A 7500-nucleotide genomic window follows, 5' to 3' on the forward strand; every position below is an offset into this window, starting at 1 on the left:
CTTTGTACATAGTACAGACGAAGTACGACGTTTGCGAAGTACGGCACTCAAAATCGTGATTTTCATGTACGACGTTTATTTGCACGTCCTGCCGACTGCGACGGAGTACAGCGTTCAATTGACTTTGTACATAGTACAGACGAAGTACGACGTTTGCGAAGTACGGCACTCAAAATCGTGATTTTCATGTACGACGTTTATTTGCACGTCCTGCCGACTGCGACGGAGTACAGCGTTCAATTGACTTTGTACATAGTACAGACGAAGTACGACGTTTGCGAAGTACGGCACTCAAAATCGTGATTTTCTTGTACGACGTTTATTTGCACGCGCTGTCGACTGCGACGAGGTTTAGCGTTCACTTGACTTTGTACATAGTATAGACGAAGTACGACGTTTGCAAAGTACGGCACTCAAAATCGTGATTTTCTTGTACGACGTTTATTCGCACGTGCTGCCGACTGCGACGAAATGCAGCGTTCATAGTACAAACGAAGTACGACGTTCACAAAGTGATGAAGTAAAACGTAAACAATAAATAATATAATAATTTTATTTGTGTTGTATATAATGAAAAAACAGCAAATTTTTTTGCAAATTACGTATCTGTAAATAAATGTAAACATTTAGCAACTAATCAAAATTGTTTTTTTTGCCTAGATATTAAAGTAAAACATAAAAATACATTAAATTTATAAAATGCAACCCGCAGCACACTAGATGTGCATTAATATTGCATAACCTTTACGAAGTACGACGTCCAAAAATATTAATTTTTTTTTATATTGAGGTTAAAAGTGAGAAAACATAAATTAATAATAATGCAACCTGCAATACACTTAATATGTACTGATCTTGCATAACCTTCACGAAGTACTACGTTTAAATATAAATTAATATTATTGTGACCCGCAATACACTAAATTTGTATCAATATTGCATAACCTACACGAAGTACGACGTTCAAGAATATTAAAGAATTTTATTTGTGTTGTATATAATAAAAAAACAGCAAATTTTTTTGCAAATTACGTATCTGTAAATAAATGTAAACATTCAGCAACTAATCAAAAGTGTTTTTTTGCCTAGACATTAAAGTAAATCATAAGAATACATTAAATTTATAAAATGCAACCCGCAGCACAACAGATGTGCATCAATATTGCATAACTGTTACGAAGTACGACGTCCAAAAATATTAAATTTTTTTTTATATGAAGGTAAAAAGTGAGAAAACATAAATTAATAATAATGCAACCTGCAATACACTTAATGTGTACTGATGTTGCATAACCTTCACGAAGTACTACGTTCAAATATAAATTAATATTATTGCGACCCGCAATACACTAAATTTGTATCAATATTGCATAACTTACACGAAGTACGACGTTTAAAAATATTAAATGTTTTATTTGTAGTTTGCATATAATAAAAAAAAAAACAAATTTTTATGTAAATTACGTATCTATAAATAAACGTACACATTTAACAATTAAATAAACATAGTATTTTGGCCTAGATATTAAATTAAAACATAAAAATGCATAATATTTATTAAAATGCAACTTGCAATACAGCAAATGTGTATTAATATTGCATAACCTTTACGAAGTACGACGTTCACGAAGTACGTCGTTTACGAAGTGCGACGTTTACGAAGTACGTCGTTTACGAAGTGCGACGTTCACGAAGTACGTCGTTTACGAAGTGCGACGTTCACGAAGTACGTCGTTTACGAAGTGCGACGTTCGCGAAGTACGACGTCTACACATTAGGGCACTCAAAATTATTGTTACGTTGTACGACATTCAGACGTTCCAACTGCGACTAACTACAGCATTCATTTGACTTTGCACATACGACGAACGAAGTACGACGTTTACGAAGTACGGCGCTTAAAATAATTTTGTTTTTATTAATTAATTATTTTTTTTAAAACAAACGTTTTTATAATTAAATTTTATAATGGTTTAAATATAAAATATGAGTTTTTAATATTATCAATATTTAAAATATTTTCTCCCTTTTGTGTGTATGCCTTATAGTTATAGAGCTGTGCGCTTCGGTAGACGTCGCCTGTGGAGCTATGTCAGTGGAGCGGTGCGCACATCCAATACCGAGCGGCTGCCTCGATCGGTGTCGCGCTGGTATACATATGGTAGTGGTGTGTGTCGATGCGTTGAGTGAGGCGATATGAACGGTGTAACGGTTTAGTCGAAGTTTATCATAAATGACGACGACAAAACGACCGATTATGTATACGTTCTGCATTTGCTTCCAATTTATCGACGTTTATCGCACATTTCCGCTATCGAATTCGAATAGGGCTTTGCTTGCGAGATTGCTTTATTTTGTGATTTTGTGGCTCGCCCAGTTCCCCACAGCGAGATTGCGGATGCGGCAAAACGTATTCTCTTACGTTGGCGGTCCTTATGCAATCAAACTTTGTTGAACTAACAAATGTTTGTGATTTAAACAAACAAAAATAATAAATGCGTCAACTCTCTAATATCCGAGCGAGAATATTTATATAATATTCGTAACGTTTATGGATTCGAAAGAATTTCATAAATTCACGTCGCATTCAATCTTGCGAAGAGTGAAGAGAATGTTTGAACTTTTAAATCGGCAAAGGTAAAAAATAATATTATAAATATTATTATTATGCCTTTATTGACCGATATATGTGTTGTGGTGTTTAACGACTACGACGACGATGATGACGATACATTTATCTCTATATCGTACGAAGAAAAGAAGAAACAGCGTGGCGTTACTTTCTTATATGTTAGATTGTTTCGCACAAACGCGCATATTCTTCATCTTTATAAACGATGATGATGAGTATTTTATTCTCTCGTCTGTCTCAAAAAACACAAAAACACAGTTCCCTGGTTGATCCTGCCAGTAGTCATATGCTTGTCTCAAAGATTAAGCCATGCATGTCTCAGTACAAGCCAAATTAAGGTGAAACCGCGAAAGGCTCATTAAATCAGTTATGGTTCCTTAGATCGTACCCACATTTACTTGGATAACTGTGGTAATTCTAGAGCTAATACATGCAAACAGAGCTCCGACCGGAGACGGAAGGAGCGCTTTTATTAGATCAAAACCAATCGGTGGCGGTTTCGCCGTCATCGTACAACTTGGTGAATCTGAATAACTTTACGCTGATCGCACGGTCTCGCACCGGCGACGCATCTTTCAAATGTCTGCCTTATCAACTGTCGATGGTAGGTTCTGCGCCTACCATGGTTGTAACGGGTAACGGGGAATCAGGGTTCGATTCCGGAGAGGGAGCCTGAGAAACGGCTACCACATCCAAGGAAGGCAGCAGGCGCGCAAATTACCCACTCCCGGCACGGGGAGGTAGTGACGAAAAATAACGATACGGGACTCATCCGAGGCCCCGTAATCGGAATGAGTACACTCTAAACCCTTTAACGAGGATCAATTGGAGGGCAAGTCTGGTGCCAGCAGCCGCGGTAATTCCAGCTCCAATAGCGTATATTAAAGTTGTTGCGGTTAAAAAGCTCGTAGTCGAATTTGTGTCCCGCGCCGCCGGTTCATCGTTCGCGGTGTTAACTGGCGTTTCGCGGGACGTCCTGCCGGTGGGCTTAGCTCGAGAGGGCGGCCCAACTCAATCCCGCCGCGGTGCTCTTCATTGAGTGTCGAGGTGGGCCGGCACGTTTACTTTGAACAAATTAGAGTGCTTAAAGCAGGCTAAAACTTCGCCTGAATACTGTGTGCATGGAATAATGGAATAGGACCTCGGTTCTATTTTGTTGGTTTTCGGAACCCCGAGGTAATGATTAATAGGAACGGATGGGGGCATTCGTATTGCGACGTTAGAGGTGAAATTCTTGGATCGTCGCAAGACGGACAGAAGCGAAAGCATTTGCCAAAAACGCTTTCATTGATCAAGAACGAAAGTTAGAGGTTCGAAGGCGATCAGATACCGCCCTAGTTCTAACCATAAACGATGCCAGCTAGCGATCCGCCGACGTTCCTCCGATGACTCGGCGGGCAGCTTCCGGGAAACCAAAGCTTTTGGGTTCCGGGGGAAGTATGGTTGCAAAGCTGAAACTTAAAGGAATTGACGGAAGGGCACCACCAGGAGTGGAGCCTGCGGCTTAATTTGACTCAACACGGGAAACCTCACCAGGCCCGGACACCGGAAGGATTGACAGATTGAGAGCTCTTTCTTGATTCGGTGGGTGGTGGTGCATGGCCGTTCTTAGTTGGTGGAGCGATTTGTCTGGTTAATTCCGATAACGAACGAGACTCTAGCCTGCTAAATAGGCGTATTTCGACATCCCAAATGCCGGCTGGAGCCGGGTTCGCCCGGTCTCTATGTGCGGTTTTTACTGTCGGCGTACAAACAATTCTTCTTAGAGGGACAGGCGGCTTCTAGCCGCACGAGATTGAGCAATAACAGGTCTGTGATGCCCTTAGATGTTCTGGGCCGCACGCGCGCTACACTGAAGGAATCAGCGTGTCCTCCCTGACCGAGCGGTCCGGGTAACCCGCTGAACCTCCTTCGTGCTAGGGATTGGGGCTTGCAATTGTTCCCCATGAACGAGGAATTCCCAGTAAGCGCGAGTCATAAGCTCGCGTTGATTACGTCCCTGCCCTTTGTACACACCGCCCGTCGCTACTACCGATTGAATGATTTAGTGAGGTCTTCGGACCGGTGCGCGGTGGCGTTTCGACGTTGCCGATGTTGCTGGGAAGATGACCAAACTTGATCATTTAGAGGAAGTAAAAGTCGTAACAAGGTTTCCGTAGGTGAACCTGCGGAAGGATCATTAACGTGTAAATGTTGTTGTTTAGTTGTCACACATACACACACATTTTGTCTGTGCTGATCAACAAAAAACACACATACATACACTATTCGTATGATGATCAATTCTCATACAAAATTCTTTATTATGCGTCGAACGGAAAAGCAACAACGGGTCGTCTTGCATTAAGCGGATCTGTTGTTACGTTTTTCGATTTATTTTATAAATCGATTGTAAACGTGCCGTAAACGACGTTTTCAAAGAATTTTTTCGAACATTAACACGAATCAATATTGTCGAAAGATGGTTATGTGCTAACGTTTTATTATTGCTTTCGCAGTGCCGGTCTTAGCGTATTTCCATCATCGTATTCGCTTCGAAAAAAAGTACTAATACACAGTGGTGGTGTATAATTAATGTGCAAGAGATGTTGTTGTTGTTGTTGTAGTATTTGTATATGGTTGGAGTTATTTATAATAACAAACAAGAATGAATGAATGAATAATAATGGTGTCTGCCAATACGATCGTACTTTATGTACACGACTAAAACTTTATACATACAAACCATAATAATAAATAAACTCGAAACAACCAACAACAAAATTAATACGCTACTGTACATACAAATACACATTTATACATACCATCATTTTACTTAACCGATGGTGAGTGATGTTTGAAAAATAAACGCTTAGGCTTACGGTTTTGTAAGCCAGTCTTTGCGTATTTTCTTCATCGTATTCGCTTCGGAAAAAAGAAAATAAAGATGGTGTATAATTAATGTGTAAAAGAGATGTTGTAGTTGTAATTTAATTTGTAAATGGTTGGAGTTTATTAATAAATAAAAGGGGCTGTCTATTCGTCTGTACTTTATGTACAAGACTAAAACTTTATACATACAAACCATAATAATAAATAAACTCGAAACAACCAACAACAAAATTATTACGCTACTGTACATACAAATACACATTTATACATACCATCATTTTACTTTACCGATGGTGAGTGATGTTTGAAAAATAAACGCTTAGGCTTACGGTTTTGTAAGCCAGTCTTTGCGTATTTTCTTCATCGTATTCGCTTCGGAAAAAAGAAAATAAAGATGGTGTATAATTAATGTGTAAAAGAGATGTTGTAGTTGTAATTTAATTTGTAAATGGTTGGAGTTTATTAATAAATAAAAGGGGCTGTCTATTCGTCTGTACTTTATGTACAAGACTACAAAAACGTTTTATAACAATAAAAAGCTCGAAACAACCAATAACAAAATATACTACTACTATACTACTATACATACAAACGCACATTTATAAATACATAAAATCAATTTACTTTATCGATAGTGAGTGATGTTTGGAAAAAAACGCTTAGGCTTACGGTTTTCGGGTACCTGGGTTCCGCATGCGTCGAAGTAATAATTTACTTTAACGACGCGACGAACCGTAGGAATCTAAATAAAAAAGTTTATTAACTTTTTTAGATTCTGTGGGTTTTAAATGATATACGCCCGACTGACGAAGGAACGTTTTGCACTGCCTGTGCTTTTCTTTTGATTCGTTTTTATGTCGACGGACGTTCTTAGAATGCCCACCAAACGACGTATCACACAAAACACCCTACAATTGTATTGTTTGGTAAATATTGTTGTGATTAAGTTTGTAGCTGTGGCGTTTGTTTGAAGAAAACGTCTGGTTTTTCGACATATTTTCTATTTAATAAATATACATAATGCTTATCGCAAAAGGAGCAGAGTTTTATAGACAAAGTTGATAGAGAAAAAAAACCTAATAGATATATATACGTATTTATAAAACGTTAATATCATCGGGTTATTCTTTATGTAAACTTAAACTATAACTGCATACTCTTTTCGATAAGTAGAAACAAATGCCACTTTAATTAAATAAAATATTATAAAATATAACGCCGAACGTTTCTTTCGATTGGTCCGTTTCTCACATATACATCACAATTGTAATAACCTTAAGTAGTTATTTTTGTTGTTGTGTGATGATGAAACGATTTCGATGTGGAACGGTGCGTTATGTAATAATATTTTAAATTTGTTTGAAAAGATTACCCTGAACGGTGGATCACTTGGCTCGTGGGTCGATGAAGAACGCAGCTAATTGCGCGTCAACTTGTGAACTGCAGGACACATGAACATCGACATTTCGAACGCACATTGCGGTCCTCGGATATACTGTTCCCGGACCACTCCTGGCTGAGGGTCGTGTCAATTTCAAAGACTGCTCGGTTTTTGTCTTAAACACAGCGCACAATGTTGTGTAGACAATTACGTCGGAGCGTGTTGGGTGCAAATATGACGCGTTACTATAATTGTTAATTGATTGTCGGTTGTCATAATAAAATATTATGCAACGTAGACAACAATAAAAACAATATAAAAAATAACGCGGCATCCTAAAACGCAATAGCGGCTGACATTCTTATTAGTTTGTTGGTACAAGTTGGTTTAGACGTAGCACGTCCGATATTAAAAAGCAGCCACAACGCTTAAATTTCGAACGAAGCGATCGTCGTGTCCGAGACGTTAAAGTTGTTTATATGCATATTTTATGCACTATAATTAACAACAACAACATTCTCGCAACGACGTCAGATCGATGTTTGAAATTGTTTGGAGGCAGCCATATAAACGGAATACGTGTAATTATCGTCTGACAAAATAAAGGCAAATTTAT

The 7500-nt window shown here is 38.4% G+C and overlaps 2 non-coding genes across 2 annotated transcripts; both read left to right on the forward strand.

Moving 5' to 3' along the window:
* The first annotated feature begins 2891 nt into the window (after nucleotides 1-2891).
* LOC135267873 (small subunit ribosomal RNA) lies at nucleotides 2892-4814 on the forward strand. The gene has a single exon (XR_010336240.1). It is a non-coding gene; the product is annotated as a small subunit ribosomal RNA (ribosomal RNA).
* Nucleotides 4815-6872: 2058 nt separating this feature from the next.
* On the forward strand, nucleotides 6873-7029 carry LOC135267871 (5.8S ribosomal RNA). The gene has a single exon (XR_010336238.1). It is a non-coding gene; the product is annotated as a 5.8S ribosomal RNA (ribosomal RNA).
* The last annotated feature ends 471 nt before the right edge of the window (nucleotides 7030-7500 follow it).

This window comes from Tribolium castaneum, unplaced genomic scaffold, assembly GCF_031307605.1.
Source record: "Tribolium castaneum strain GA2 unplaced genomic scaffold, icTriCast1.1 ptg000111l, whole genome shotgun sequence".
In the NCBI taxonomy this organism is placed as follows: Eukaryota; Metazoa; Arthropoda; class Insecta; order Coleoptera; family Tenebrionidae; genus Tribolium; species Tribolium castaneum.